General features: G+C 34.7%; 1 protein-coding gene and 1 non-coding gene across 11 annotated transcripts in view; one reads left to right on the plus strand and one right to left on the minus strand.

Moving 5' to 3' along the window:
* LOC105489997 (N-acetylated alpha-linked acidic dipeptidase like 2) overlaps positions 1 to 17,064 on the plus strand; it is a 1,462,458-nt gene that overhangs the window by 1,036,736 nt on the left and 408,658 nt on the right. The gene's annotated exons all lie outside the window — the stretch shown is intronic.
* On the minus strand, positions 1,289 to 1,395 carry LOC112428068 (U6 spliceosomal RNA). Its single transcript, XR_003019934.1, has one exon. It is a non-coding gene; the product is annotated as a U6 spliceosomal RNA (small nuclear RNA).

The following is a 17,064-nucleotide window of genomic DNA, read 5'->3' on the forward strand; positions in this document are numbered from 1 at the left end:
GTTGGAAGGTCAGCGTCTTCAAGTTAGGAATGATTAAGCCATTCATTGAACAATTTCTGTTTCTCCTCATAAAAGCTTCTCCCTCTGTCACCTGCAAGAATAGCTTCTTCTGAGAAGGAAGAAAAACCATGAAATTTGGTGTTTTCAAAAAACTGGATGAATGGAGTTCACCTTTTTACCCTCCAATAGGGAGTTAGGGCAGACTTTCATTTTGGAAGTTTTATAGTAAATTCTTTTATTTTAAAGATATTGGCTTAATTCAATCACTTTCCATATACTGAATTTTACCTCATAATGCCATTTGTAGAACTTTAATTTAGCAAGCATTTCAGAGTCTGATTTCTTATTCTTAGTGGATTCATATAACATAGGTATTACATCTTGCTACAAAATGCCAAGATTTTTAATATGATTCCAATATTTGAAAGGAAATTAATGTTCAATACATTTATTACTGAGAGGTACATCACTAATCTTTTATTAACTTCTTTTCTTCTGGATAATACATCCGCAGTATGAATTTCCACTGGGACCTACAGTTATTAGATCAGGTAGATTGAAGCACACCATAACCAAATGGATTTTTTTTTTCCTTGCATTAAGTCCCAAAGCAGCTGTCGTCATGAACTGGAGAAGCCAGAAATCTAGGTCTTAGGTTATACTTACTGACATGGTTTGGCTGTGTCCCCAATCAAATCTCATCTTGAATTGTAGTTCCCATAATCCCACGTGTTGTTGGAGGGACATGGTGGGAAGTAATTCAATCATGAGAATGGTTATGTTCATGCTGTTCTTGTGACAGTGAGTGAGTTCTCACAAGATCTGATGGTTTTATAAAGAGCTTCCCCCACCACCTTCACTCTGCACTTCTCCTCGCTGCTGCCATGTGAAGAAGGACATGTTTGCTTCCATTTCTGCCATTATTGTAAATTTCCTGAGGCTTCCCCAACCCTGCGGAACTGTGAGACAATTAAATCTCTTTTCTTTATAAATTACCCAGTCTCGGATATGTCTTTATTAGAAGTGTGAGAATGGACTAATATACTTGCTTACTGAACTTGAGACCTATTTTACATTTAAAAATATATATTATAATGCCTTGATACTTAATGATATTTTCATATTATGGAGTCATTAAGAGTGTGGGTGCCACTACATGGAAAAAACAACAACAACAGCAACCATCTGTCTATATTGTCCATTTGAGAATTTAGTTTCAACCTCCTGTTAATGAGATGCTTTTATTGTCACAATTTTTTTTAGTTTTTATTATTTTATACATTTTTTTAAAAATATGAAATGCTTCACAAATTTGCATGTCATCCTTGCACAGAGGCCATGCTAATCTTCTCTGTATCATTTCAATTTTAGTATATGTGCTACCAAAGTGAGCAATTCCCACCATTTCTAAACAGTTCTAAATTATTTCTTTTTTCTTTTTTTTTTTTTTTTGAGGTACCCAGGGGAGTGAAGTGGGGCACAGGTATAACAGAGGGATTTGCCTACAATCCATAGCCAAACATGGAGGGCACAATAAGGTCACAGCTTCATGGGGTGAATGTTTATTTCTGAGCCCATCGAATTCCCTGAGGGACAGGAAGGCTGAGCAGCGGTGACATCCAGTTATAATTATTTTACCTTGTTGAAAGCAGGTTCACTGAGCTGGGCAAGTCCCTTCTTATTCTCTAACAACAACATTAAAACATGAAGCAAGTGTGATTTCTGGATAGAAAGATTCTCCTGAGAATTCTGTGGATACATCATGTTTCATTTGTTGTAATATATGCACTTCAAGTTTCTGGGTCAAATGCACACATATCTTCATGTGGCTTATGTAAGTATCATGGAAAACAGTTTACAACTTACTGTTTACAGTTTGACAGCCCTTGAGAGAAGTGATGCATTAATTTTCTGGTAAGATTAGGGGCCTTTTTGCTTTATAGGGGAATTGGGCTAAGAGTTTCCCTAAACACCCAGGTTGTAATCCCTACCATGTTATTAACAACACAGTAAAACCAGTTTATCGTTTTAGTCTTATCTCTTCATTTACAAAATTGAAGTGTTGAACTGGATATTCTTTAAGGTATTGTGCCCCCAAAACAAACAAAAAAACAAATGAACAAACAAAACTATTACTTTTCTTGTTAAATATTTCAGTGAGAAAGTTTTTGTTCAATTGGAGTGAAAGGAAGTGTGTAACCCATCATGCTTGTTTAGCAGTGACATCGACAGAGCCAAGGATGATTTATTTGTGCATGCAAGTTAGATTTCCTGGTGACGGAACAAGAGAAAGACACTAATTAATTAGAGACACAGAAGGAAGTAAAAAGACAGCCCCAGACTTAACCCTCAGCAGGATTTGAAGCTGACATCCAGGAAACTTTTATTCTTAATCCTTGATGCTTCTGCTACTTTTGTTTTTTCCATCCTTTGCAAGCACGCATTGCCCCTGTCCTTTAAAGTCTTCTAATTCCCCTCCTCTGCTAATTCGTGTCCACATGACGAAAGCACTGTATGGTTCTCATTGTATTGTTTTCAAACTCTATTATCTGCTTTAGGGCTACGTTACTCTTAGAGAGACCTCTAAAAACAACTATAAGGAAGTTTTTGCAGACATTTTTCTTAGGATATCTTTTCAGAAAAGGAACTGCTGAGATGAACTACTGTATATGACACTTAAAGGTATTGATAAATATTGTCAAACTAGCCTCCAGGAAGATTATACCCCTGGAGGAGAGTGCCTGTTTCCTGGAATTACATTGTTGTTTTATGTTAAACATTTCCAAAGGGGTTTCATTTTAATTTACATTTATTTGATGACTAGCAAATAGAACATTTAAGTTTATTAGTCATTTTATTTCTTGTTGTATGAATACACTATTTATGTTACAGGATAGGGGTCCCGATCCAGACCCCCAAGAGAGGGTTCTTGGATCTTGCGTAAGAAAAAGTTAAGGGTGAGTCAACAGTGCAAAGCAAAAGCAAGTTTGTTAAGAAAGTAAAGTTCTGAAAGAACAATTACTCCATAAACAGAGTAGGGCATTCTTGAAAGTAAGAGGAGCAATGTGTCCACCCTAGGTACAAAACCTTTTTTTTTTTTTTAACCTAGGTTTAAAAAAAAAAAAAACCTAGGTTTAACCTAGGTTAAAAAAAAAAAAAAAAAGAAAGAAAAAATAGAGTACTTTTTTTTTTTAACCTAGGTACTTCCTTTTACCTAGGTTAGAAAGAAAAAGATCATGAGGAGATGTGCTCTGCTACAAGGGTTTGTGATAAAGGATTAATTTTCTTAATTACTATATTTTGCAAGAATCCCTGACTTTAAAGCAAAATTAGGAATGCCTTTGTTCTCAGGTTATTGGGATACCAGGACACTCCCAAATCTGTGTCTGTTTAGTAAACATCATCCCTCCGTTCCCTTAACCGTAAGCTTGTAAAGGCTGGGAATAGTTAACTTTCTGGGAATGCAGCCCAGCAAGTCCCAGCCTCATTGTCCTAGCCTGCACTCAAGATGGAGTCATTCTGGTTCCAAAACCTGACATATCTCCCCGACTCCTTTATAAGAGGACCCTTAATCCTAAAGGTATAGTCACTTCCATGGTCGCCAGAGAGATGTTACAGGAAAAGGTCCGGATCAAGACCCCAAAGAGGGCTTTTGGATCTCATGCAAGAAATGATTCAGGGCGAGTCCATAGACTAAAGTGAAAGCCAGTTTATTAGGAAAGTAAAGGAATAAAAGAATAGCTACTCCATAGACAAAGCAGCCCTGTGGGCATCTGGTTGACCATTTTTATGGTTATTTCTTGATGACATGCTAAACAAGGGGTGGATTATTCATGCCTCCCTTTTTAGACCACATAGGGTTACTTCCTGATGTTGCCATGGCATTTGTAAACTGTCCTGGTGAGGTCACTGTCATCACCATTTTGGTTTTGGTGGGTTTTGGCTGGCTTCTTTACTGCAACATGTTTTGTCAGCAAGGTCTTTATGACCTGTATCTTGTGCCGACCTCCTCTCTCACCCTGTGGCTTAGAATGTTTTAGGAATTCTAAGTCTGGGAATGCAGCCCAGTAGGTCTTAGCCTTATTTTACCCAGCTCCTGTTCAAGATGCAGTTGCTCCAGTTCAAACGCCTCTGACATTTATGTCTTGCTCACTTTCCTTTTGGTGTATCTGTTCATTTTCCTATGTAATCCAGCTCTTTATAGTAATGCTATAGCATAGATTCCAACATTTTATGTAATGAATCTCTAAAGTGAAGGTATTAATTGATATGTTCCAGATATCAAACATGTTGGGAGCAAAGTTGGTTTTTATTTTGAAAGATAAGAGGGATGATAATTTTTGTAGTTTTGAACAAATGAAATACACCCTCATTCTCTATATGAAAAGGGACTGAACTGAGCAGTCAATAAAGATTTGAAAGAGGGATACATATGTGAGTTTAGAAAAGAGAAAAAAATCAATCTGCATTATTCCCACAATATTCTTGGGCTATATTTCATCCTGGGATAATTCGTCCTGTTTCTCCTAAGTCACAGAGACAGTGATTTTTAAGGTGTTACTGTCAATCATTCCTAGGTAACAAGCACAGAATCAAGGGCTTCATCAGTACTGGCCTTGTGATCTCTTTTATGTTGTAGAAACTCAGTGAACACTTTTAGCTTCCTCTAGAACCAGGACCATGTTTGTCTGTGTCCTTCTTTGAGGCCATTTCTTAATCTCTACTTAAAAGTGAAAGATAAATGTGAATAAAATAAGCTACATATTACAAGATCCATAAGAAGAGACAAAACAATAAAAATAAGCACCTACATTGAAAGCACTGAGTCAAGCAAAATGAACTACAACAAAGGATTAAGGTAACTTTGCCAGCCGGATTATTTATAACCCAAAACAATAAAACAAACCTAGGATATAAAGCTTAAAGTTCAATTCTTTTTTTTTTTTTTCTTTTTTTTGAGATGGAGTCTGGCTCTGTCGCCCAGGCTGGAGTGCAGTGGCCGGATCTCAGCTCACTGCAAGCTCCGCCTCCCGGGTTTACGCCGTTCTCCTGCCTCAGCCTCCCGAGTAGCTGGGACTACAGGCGCCCGCCACCTCGCCCGGCTAGTTTTTTTGTATTTTTTAGTAGAGACGGGGTTTCACCGTGTTCACCAGGATGATCTCGATCTCCTGACCTCGTGATCCGCCCGTCTCGGCCTCCCAAAGTGCTGGGATTACAGGCGTGAGCCACCGCGCCCGGCCTAAAGTTCAATTCTTAAAATATGTTTGAAGAAAGGGTTGCAGAGTATATATTTTATATTGTACAGTCAACCTTATGGTCTGGGTCAGTTACTAATGCCACTCTTTCCTACTCTAACTGTGATAAATGTCATTCATCAATCCAGCATTATTTTCAACTAGGACTAGACAAAGCCTTAGAATGTTTCTCAACAGAACTCTCTAAGCAGCTATTATCCATCAAGAAGGTGGTATTTGAATTAACACGTATTACCATTTCAATGCTTGACTCATCTGCTAAAGGTAGGTACAGTTTTATTAATTTAAAGATAGGAAAGCCAATCAGCTTTTATGCAGCAAGTTAATTCTTTCCATAAAGTTCGCAGCTTTCTAGCAAAGGTTTCTTTCTCAGCTCTTGAATATTCTTTAAGCCAGAGCTTTCCAACTGGAATACAAACCAATAGGTCAAAACAAGTACAGGTACATAGAAGTTATTGATTCCTCAGCCTTGAGAAGGCCAGGTGGGGTTGAAGATACCAGAAATCCTGGGCTATTACTTACAGCCGTAAACAGCCACATCTGTGTACTCCAGTGTACAAATATTATTGTTTTCTATAGATATTCTGAAAAAGATGGAAAGTTTTGCTTTGAATTATGGAACAAACAATCCTGCCCTAGTCAGAGACATTTATTGGTATATGAGTGGTTTATTTTAACTCTTACTCAAAATGTTAGAATTTTTCAAAATCATCACAATTCAAAAAGTCAAAGAATTTATATTTTGAATGGAATGTGTGTATATTTATTTATGTACCATCATGTGTCACTTAAAGTCTGGGATATGTTCTGAAGTGATCCTTCGGTAACGTAGTCATCGTGTAAATATCAGAGAGTGTGCTTACACAAACCCAGATTATATAGCCTAACACATCCCAAGGCTATAGGTATAGCCTATTGCTCCTAGGCTACTAACCTGTGCCTGTAAGACATGTTACTGTACTGAACATTATAGGAAATTATAACACAATGGGAAGTATTTGTGTGTCTAAACAGCTAAACTCAGAAAATGTGCAACAAAAATACAGCATCATAATCTTACGAGACTACCATCATACATGTGGTTTGCCATTGACAAAAACATTTTTATGCAGTGCATGACTGTATTTATTATATGTATACATATTTCTCAGTCGGAGACACAACTAATTTTACCTGGAGTGAAATACATCGTTGTGTGCTGCACTTTCCTAAGGCACAGCTATTTTTCGGTGAAGCTCCTTCCATTTAAGCATAAAAGTCCAGTAGATGATCATGAGTATTTAAGGAGCATTATTTGATAATGTAGGTTATTTTGGTGGCAGGAGATGTTAAACCCTAGTTGAGATTAACTTCACAGAGTGACTTCCTAAGGCACTTTTATCTTGTCTTTCTCATTCAAATCTGTCTAACTTGCATCTCTCTAGACACTTATAATCATGGTACTAGAATGATATGAATTAATAGGTTGATGGAAAATATTTCTTAATAAATTTAAATTTTTTAGGTACAATTTATTTTTAATGGCCAGGTATGTGTATTATGGGGCACTGAATGGGAACCAGTTTGGAAACATAAAACCAATTGTAATTTACACATTCAGTACAAACAAAACTACAAAGTCAATAAAAAGTAAATTGACAGTTAATTTAATGTGACAGGTGATTACGTTTAGTAGAAAGCAATCACACTTAACATCACAAATATGAGCTGATTACTCCAGAGCAATTCTTTGGGCCAAGCAGACTGATGCTTCTTCTTGCCTCATAACTGGGTCTCCTTCAACCCTTTCTAAAATTGCTTTTAGAGTGATCATTGCAAATGATTCGGTTCTTTGAATGACACCCTACTGCTTACTATAATACACAAATGTAAGTTGGTGAACAGAATCCTTTTTATCTGAGTCTTGGTTACCTCCAGCCTCATCTATTTTTTAACGTAATCTATAATTATATAAACAGGTCTATATAATTTGTACCAGCTATACTATACTAAGTATTTGCAGTCTCCATAGATGTCATGCTGTTTCTCTTTTCAGAGCCTTTCCAACATGCCATTCCCACTATCTTTGAAGTTTATACCAGCTAATGGTCATTTCTTCAGAACTGGGTTTTAGTATCTTCTGGGAAAACATTTGTAATACACTCCCTTCCCTACTCTGGCTCTGAATAAATTGGCTCCTTCTCTGTGCCCACCACAACAGCCTGTGCATTCCTTCTTTGACCAGACTTAACACTACGCTGTAAATGATCGATTGATTCTACTTGCCTGTGAGCTCCCTGAGAGAAGGCTGAGGTCATATTCACACCTCTTGCATTTTTAAATTCTATTTTGACACTTTTACATTCTTCATAAATATTTTTGAAATGAATAAAATGAATGAACTCACACTTCTGGAGTTACCGTGCATGCTAGTTTCTGGTTTGAGCTTTATTTTTTGTTTGTTTTATTTTGTTTGGGAATGTGTGTGTATCCTCAGAATGCTGAATGCAAGAAGGATAAGCAGAGGTTTGGTGTGAGTTACTTCCCTCAGAGGGCTTCCTGTGAGATATTTTTCACCTTCCTTTTCTTTTTTGCTTTGTTTCCGTTCTTATTTTTGTATCTATTCTCCAGCTCTCCCTCCTGTCTGAATACTTTATTAGACCTTTTACAAGTTCAGAGTCTCTTTTTTTTTTTTTTTTTTTTCTGAAGCTGTGCAGTAGAGGTATACAGAAGTGAATTGTCCCTTGGAACTAGATTAACCGTTTGTTTTGTAGAAGTCTAAGAGACGCTTTTATTTGGTTGCTACAAAATGTCAGATCAGTATGGTGTGGGTTTTCATTTAGGCCTTTGAATGGGTACCAGGTGGATATGCCAACATAAAACCAAATAACAACATTAAAGCCTTCGTACTAAAATAGATAGCTCAGTAAAGGAATATTACGTAATTTTTCTCTGTTTTCCACCCACTTTATTTTACTCATCTATAGGCATTGTCTAAAATTCCAGAGAGTCATTCATATAGTTAAAAGGAAAATAATGACAAATTTGAGTTATTTTGACAATAATAAAATAAGAAATTCTACTCAAATCATGAATGATGATACATATATTTGTTTTTGCCTTAGCTTTCATTAAGTTTGATAGGGAAGAATAATTTTTAAGGAACTCATTAGACATCACTGACATGCTTAAGAAAAATTGGCTGCCGCAAAGATTTGTTTGTGCACAATTTCTAAACTCACACGGCATTAGAACTGAACCAGCACTGGATGACATCCTGTGAGTTCATTAACATTTACACTTTATGTATTTGTCTATGCAACAAATATTTATAAAGTGTTAAACATGTGCACAGCTTTCTTCCATGTCTTGGGAATAGTAGTATGAGAGAAGAGCCTATAGTTTTACAAAATACAGGCTTCCTCCACCTTGTTTGTATCACTTCTGTATAGCCATGCATTTTATTATACATACTCAAAACATTTGAGGGATGTAGATGACATAAATTAAAACATCTTGGTTTCTGAGCCCTAAACTAAATTATATAAAGCCATAATTTCTCACAGTTACCTGTGATCCACTTTCTGGCAATATCTGAAGTAGCACAACGTGGTGGAAACAGCAAGTACTTGCTTTGGAGCCAAAATGCCTGGATTCTGATCATCATCAGTACTGCCAGAAACTCACTGTGCAATCCTAGATAAATAGCATGACCTCCCAGGTCTTTAGGAAATAACATTAGATTTTCTCTAAATGTGCTTCCATCTATGATTTTCTGCATACAGAATATAATAATTTGCTAACGAAGGCTCCCCATAATCACCGAATAACTGGTACCCATCTCTATTCCTGAACTTCTAATAGCTACAACTTATGAAGGAAGATCAGTTGCAAAAGCCATGTGAGTCTAAGCGTCTTCTAAACAAGAGCACACATATCCAAAGCAATGCAATGTAGAGAGTCAGAGAAGGCATATGTTGACTGATGTTACACAAGATCCACTAGTAACTAACTGTACATGTAACACAATAACTAGATTTAAATTCTTACTAAGTCGCATGAAAGCTTTAATATGGAAATACTAGCAGTAGCTATGACATGTTAGAAAAATGTAAAGTCACTTTCCCCTGCTTTTGTTAACTGCTGAGAATAGCTACGGTTACAGTTCTAAATGGAATTTCATTAAAGCTACATCTGAACCATGTACAAGTTCATCTCATATATCAAGGACCATCAGCACTTTACTACTATCCATATGGTGGGATAAATTACTCTGGCAACACACATTTCTGGGAACATCATATTTACTGAGGCTAGCAATTAATCACTTAAAATTGTATTTGAATGAAATGTGTTTCCAGGAAAATATTTTAATTTTATTATCTTTTTTATAATTTCACTAGGCAAATTAGATGACTTGAAATAGAAATAGATTTCAACAAAAAGTAATTACTTGATAGTACAATCTATACAATCACCTAAATCCAACTTTATCCTGTGGGGCTTAGTTTATTGTAACTCATGAATATATAGATTTTGATTCATTTTAAGCTGCACATGTCTACATTAACAATAGAAGTAGTGTTCTTCAAGATTTAAAATGCAATTTTAAACGTCTTTTAAACATAAAGTTAACTTGAAGATTTTGCTTTGATAATTATCTGCATTTGATTTATAATTTTATTTCTATAAGTTATTTTTATAAGACCATCTTATCATTCAACATAATAAATAATTATTGTGGTGTTGTTCAAGTAGATACATGATTCTAAATAGCCAAAGAAAGTGCCATGCATACTTTAGTAAGCTCATTTTGAGAAGGATAGGTAACGATAAGTTAACTCTTTTGAACATTAGTAAATATGCACAAACTTTTAATGTTACTGAGATGAACTTAAAGTTTATATACAATAATTTTTTTTCAAATTGAAACTTTTCCATAAATTATTAATGTTATTTGAAAAGTTTGCAGACTTTCTTTTGATAATTTCTTATGCATAATTAAATGTGTTAATATTTTCTTTCTGTTATGTTTTCTTTCTAATATGTTTTGTACACATTAAAATTTATTAATCCTGGTGCCTTAGTAATTTCTTTACATATATTTTGCTGGAGAAATAACAATAAACAATGATAAGAACCTCTCTTGAACACCTTCTATGTTCCTGGCTGTCAGGCCTTGTGTTGCATTTTTTGTGAGCATTGTCTCATTAAATCTGCCAATAATCTTATAAGGTTAAGCACTATGCTGTAATTAACTTCGTTTTAATATTTTGTTAGTAATTTTACATATGAATACTGTGGTAAAAAATATTTCATATTTTATTCTTGATTCTAGAGATTACTTGCACATTTCTTTTTTTATTCATATTTATTTATGTATTGGGCAGCAGCTAAGGTCCAGGCAGTGCTAGAAGTGCTGGGAACATAGTAAGTGCTGATGATTTGGTAATGAATAGGACAGACAAGATGCTTACCGTCATCGAGTTTATATCCGGTGTTGCAGTACAGACACTAACACTTAAACAAATAATATCATAATTTCCGGTCATGATTACTACTAAGAAGAAAGTAAACCAAGGTAATAGCTGCAAAATGACAATGGAGTGAATGAGAAAGACGGTGATGTGAAATTAGGTCAGAGTGTTGGTCAGGAAGCAAATTATTCAGCAATTTGTAATTTTTAGCTTTAAATTTTGGATTTAAATTGTTAAAGACAATTATCCAAACTTGGATTTAAATACAGCTACGTAACCATTAGGTAGAGTATCCTTATTTGAGTACTGTCACTCCTGACTAAGGCACAACATTTTTACAACTCTGTGACGTTAGAGATTAATTTAGGGAAAACTGATAATGTGAAATGATTTTTCCTTCTATCCAGTAAAAAGGTGGGACTGCCTAAGTGGCTGCTTAAATAACTTTAGTCTTGCAGTAGATTTGAATAGGGTAAAATTTCTTATTACTATTTGTTTCAGCAAAGTTTATCAGTGTTAATATTAATATCATTATTATGTCTTTATTACCCTTTTTGAAAATGATCTGATTCTACCTCTTGAACACTTATTACATAAATCGTGGGACTGTACTCCGTTTTCTATCCTGTATATATACCATCAAACCTTTCCTTGTGTTGGCATCTTTGTCTTTTGTTTTTGAAGTTTATTTCCTACTGCCTTTTGAGACTATTTTCCACTCGTTATCCCACCCACTTCCTTCACATTTTGTGCATTATTATTATTTTTTTTTCATTCTTTTATTATGGCTTCCTGATTCGGTTTTCTTCAAATAAAAATCATGCATTTTTGCATTTTATTAAAAATGTCGGCCGGGCGCGGTGGCTCACGCCTGTAATTCCAGCACTTTGGGAGGCTGAGGTGGGTGGATCATTAGAGGTGAGGAGTTCGAGACCAGCCTAACCAACATGGTGAAACCCAGTCTCTACTAAAAATAGAAAAAAACTTAGCCAGGCGTAGTGGCGCGCACCTGTAATCCCAGCTACTTGTGAGGCTGAGGCAGGAGAATCACTTGAACCCCGGGGGCAGGGGTTGCAGTGAGCCGAGATCACACCACTGCACTGTAGCCTGGGAGACAGAGCGAGACTTCATCTAAAAAAAAAAACGTGTCAACTAGTTATCTGAAATTTTCTTCTGAGTTCTATGATAAATCATTTTTCTCTTATTTGCTAATTCTGAAACAAAGCTATATTATATGGTTGATAGGTAATTAATGCCCAGTTGACATCCACATTCTTAGCATATATCAGACATTCATAGAGTGTGGCTGGGTTCATTTTAAAGAAGGATCTGCTTATATTCCATGTACTTAGTTTTAACATAATCTGATCTCAAGGAAAGTAAAGCACTCTGTATGTTTTATATATACTTCTACATTACAAACCTCAATATGTATTACCTTCATGATGTTTCCCTACTACTACCCAGGGAAAAATATATTTCTATAATGCATGTGATTTACCCTTCTTTTCATTCACTCATTTTCTAGGAAATATTTTCTGCAAGTAAACATAGGAAAAGAGATACTTGGCAATAGAGGTAGAAAGTGAGAAAGGCACTCCACTGGCTTCAGACTGCAGTAGTCAAAGACATGCAATTGAGGAATGGTTTCTGGATGCCAAAGATTATATTTCTAAATCAGAATGCATGAAACTGGGTAAATCAGTTTGTTTTATTTTCTGCCAATAAGCTACAGTGAACCTCTAATTGATTTCACGATTAAGTTCCGTCAGTCTTGTCGTTACAGCTTAGTAACAGGTTGTCTAACCTAGTTTTTAGTACTATAATGGGAATCTTAAAAAGGTATATTAGAAACTTCTTATTATAAGAGTATACTTTTGTAATGGTCTGCCAATAGGTTTAATTTACTTGGTGGTGATTTGGTCATTGAACATTATTTTAATAAAATCTAATTTGTAACTTTTTCTCACAAAGACAAATACTTTATTATTTCATTTTGGAATCTTAAAAAGTTTATCTCATAGAAACACAGTAAAAAGTGGTTAGCAGAAACAGTGGAAAGGGGAAGGAATGAGAAGAGGGAACATGTTGATCAAAGAGAACAAAATTTTATTTATAGGAGAGAACTCAGTTTTGGTGATCTATTGCTCTGCATGATGACTACAGTTAATAGCAATGCATTGTATGTTTCAAAATTTTAAAAATAGATTTTTAATGTTCTCACGACACAAAAAAGTTAATGAGGTGATGAATATGTTAATTAGCTTGATTTAAGTCTTCTACAATGCACAACAAAAATCAAAACATTATTTTGTATCCCATAAATATACATAATTATTATTAGTGTATTAAAAAGAAATTTAAAATTTTAAACAGATATGTAAAATCTAATAAATATTTAATATCTCATAACCAGGATAGCATTCTTACTGCTTTGGAATGACCATTTTCTTTGACACTTGCCTTTGAAATAATAAAGAATCCAGTTTACACTTGGAACACCTGATACAATTTCTGAAGAATAAAGAAACTGAGATTGTATATAATGTTTCAGAATGAATGCTGCAATGATGTGTTTTGAATCATCATAAAGACTGCATTATGGTAAAACAGATGGGTCTGGTTTATTTTGAGGGGCATAAAAATGTTATCATCTCTTTAATGACCTTGTATTGTCATTATCAAAATCCTAAAATGTGCTTCTATTCTATTTTTTTCTCTTATTTGAATGAATTACTGTTAAAGGACATTTTGTATTAGCAGTAAATACTCACATGATGGAATAGGTAGTCAAATAGATGAAAAAGTTGAGAAAATTGAGGTGAATGGATTGCTGAGTTTTTAATAGAATCTTAGTAGACTTATTGATAAACTACAACTAAGCCTTATTCATTTTCTTGGGTTTTATTTATGGTTATTTACACTATACCCACGTATCTTTGTCCAACTAAACTTAATTTTCCATCTAGCTTATATTACATTTCCTACTTTAAAATGTATAGAGCCACTATTCTGTTTTCTTAAATGACTTCGTTACACATGGAGATTTTTTTTTCAATGTGAACTCCAGGTTGTTTCCTTTTGTATGTATTCTGAATATCAACCTTATATGTTCTATTTTAAAAGCATAATCTTATTAAACCATAAACTCTATAGTTGTGGAGACATGGAGAAATTTCTAAAAGTCATTAGAGATTCTCTTTTTTACTTGTTACTTTAAAAAAAATGAAAGAAAATAAATATGTTAATTGAGCTTAGTGCCTACCAACTTCTTGCTAAAGTTGTCTAGGATGTCATTGATTTGTGATTGTGTTCCGTTTTTACTTCAAAAACTATTTAGTCATCATTTTGAGTAATATGCGTCAATAACTTACGATGCGTGAATCTTACCCAGAGATTGTTGATTCAACTTGCCTATGAAAATTCTATGTGTATGTTAAATTTAATTTCAGGTAGACCTTATTATAAATTACTTGAAATAATACAAATAAATATAAGATTACAAGAAATCTAGGTGTAATTTATTTTATTTAAACAAACAGGAGAACATTTTTTTTCTAATCTCCCTCCCAAGAGTCTACCAAGTTGTTATAGATGACTTGTAAATTCATTAATTTAGGTCATTCAACATTTTTCAGTTATTAAAGTAAATATGTATAGCATGTTAACTATTTTACCTTCAGAGCAATTTTTTCTTGTTTTAGACATATTTAATGATGTATAAACTTACAGAAAGAACACTGACATAATCAGATTATGCATTTGTTAATATAACTTTTATCAGGAAAGTGCAAAATGTTAGAGTAAAATCACAAAGTGCAAAGTTTTAAAAGTAAAATTAATCATTCAAAGGGAAGAATCAGGGGCTATTGCTGAAGTGTGGATGGTTAATGAAGTTAAAGAAGCCGATATTATTTAAAAGTAGAAAGACAAGTAACTGAAGAACCAAACATAATTGTATAAGGATTAAGCTTTGGAAAGAGATAGGAAAGAATAGCCTAAAGTAAAATCTCATTTTGTATATCAGGAAATAAATTTATATTATCTAAATAATTCATAAATCTAGAAATAGTGCTATAAAAGTAATTACTAAAAGCACTAAATATGGACATAGTTAAAGATAGTGCCTTTGGGAAATGGGCTTGGGGTCCAAGAGGAAGAACTTGTAGATTACTTTTCATCATAAGCTCAACTGTACTCTTCTTTTGAAACCATGTACATACACTATTATAATAGGAACATTTCTTAAAAGTTGATTATCTTTTGAAATTATCTCTTAAGTTTCATTTAAAAGATTCCAGATGGCTGAGGTGTAACCCATAGAGAAGCCCTGTATGAACACTAATTGATGTAGAACCAAGAACTCCAAAGAAAAATTCAGAAAACAACAGATCTGCTACACTCACCTACTGATTTATTCCACAGATGTCTATGGAGGACTTACTCATGCCAGGCATTCTGTTAAAGCACTGGGAAATGTGAGCAAAATTACCCAACATCCTTGCTCTTATAGAGCTTCCAGTGTAGAGGAAAAAAATGGCCAGTCAAATAATTTCACAAAAATGTTGATTTTTAACATATTTACATGATATAGTAAGCACAAATAGCTGGTAGCTGCAACTTAGGCTTTTATGAGGGAGTCAAAGTCAGGGTGGACTCTCCTGAGAGAGTAATACACAATTATCAGAGGCATAAGTAGGCCTTAGTTTAAAGAAACCGGCAGATGGTTCAGATTTACAGTGAGCAGCATAGGTTACGATGCTGTGAACAGAACCAACGTGAAAAAGTAAACAGACACCCTCCTTGTTGCAAAGAGTAAAGGAGAGCAGGATGTAAGATAGAACTGAGGGTGAAGGTAGTGGGACAGACATCACAGGCCATGCTTAGGATTCTGGTCTTTAATAGTGCAATAAGAAGCCATTGAAATGTTATAGAGATCATATTTATGTTTCATAAAGTTCTTTTGGATGTGGTGTTATAGGTCCATTAGACAGGCAAAAGAACAGATCTAGTGAGGGCAATGAAAGAGTGTGTCAATAAGCCCTGGATGGGAGTGATTATTGTCTTAGAATAGAGAGGTAGTAGTAAACATTTAAACCATGTGAATGGAATCAACAGATAAATATCAGGAAGGGGCAGCAGCGTTCTCTATTAAATTGTACGGAGGAGGTGGCCTTTAATTTCTTAGTTTCTGTATACAAAAATAAGTGAATTGAAAGAACATTGCATTAAGAGGAACTGCAGGAAGTAGAGCGGCTTTGAATTATGCTCTTAATTTACTTTGTTTAGACAGACAGTGCAATACTTGCAAAAATTCAGGAAGAGGGATTAAGTAGAATGTATGTTAGAAATACTGGTCTGATTTTCAGAGAAGAGTGCGGACTGGCGGTAAAAATTTGAGTCAACTCTATGGATGTTCAAATTGAAGGCCTGGGTGTGGAGGAGCTATCATGGGGGAAAAATGAAGTAAAATATAATGAGGGCTTAAGACATGGAATTGGGAGACCTACAACTTGTAATAAAATTGTATAAGGGAGGAGTTGAATAAGCAAACGGGAAGGAGAAATGCTTATAATCCTAGATAATGGTTCATGTGAAGAAATTTCATTTTGTAACAAAGAAAAGGGGTGGGTGAAGGGGGCAGAATATGACTGTGTCCATTTGAAATCCAGTCAGTCACAAGCTAAGATGTCCAAAATCAGAAATAAAAGTATTTTAATTTTCTTTGGTAATGAACTGTTTTAAAAGCAATTATGTTGTATCACTGACTAATTGGTCAATGTTTGTGTTCAACAATGCAAGATCAACTCATCAGAGCCACTGGGAGCATAACTGTGCATTGGCTCTGTTGCTTGCAAAATGCCAGAGCTTAGTCTACAAGTTCCAAGTAGAGGACAGGCTGGAGTCAAATTATGAGATCACATAGCCAGAAATTCTAAAAGACTAGGTAAATTCTGTAAACCCTGATTGAAGATAGCAGGCTGCTTCTAAATGCCCAAGGTTCTGCCCAAATGGAGAACTTCTGTCTGAGTCAGAATCTTGATTCTGGTAGCAGTCACGTGACAGTCTTAATTCAACATTGTTCTTGTATTTGAATTATAATCAACGTATTTTTACTCTAAGTTGATGTCTCAACAAGTGTTGGAACACCTGTTATCAATTCTTACAGTCTCTTTCTCCACTTTTTATGCCAAGGATGACACAAAAGATACTTAGATTATGTACATGCACGTGCACATGTATAGTTTGTATGTGTTCATATAATTTTGTTGTGTTGGAATTTACATCACTTTAAATAAGCAAGCAATTAATGGATAAATGGATGTTTGGGCTTTTACAAAAATTGAATTTTA

The sequence above is a fragment of the Macaca nemestrina genome, chromosome 2 (assembly GCF_043159975.1).
Source record: "Macaca nemestrina isolate mMacNem1 chromosome 2, mMacNem.hap1, whole genome shotgun sequence".
NCBI lineage: Eukaryota > Metazoa > Chordata > Mammalia > Primates > Cercopithecidae > Macaca > Macaca nemestrina.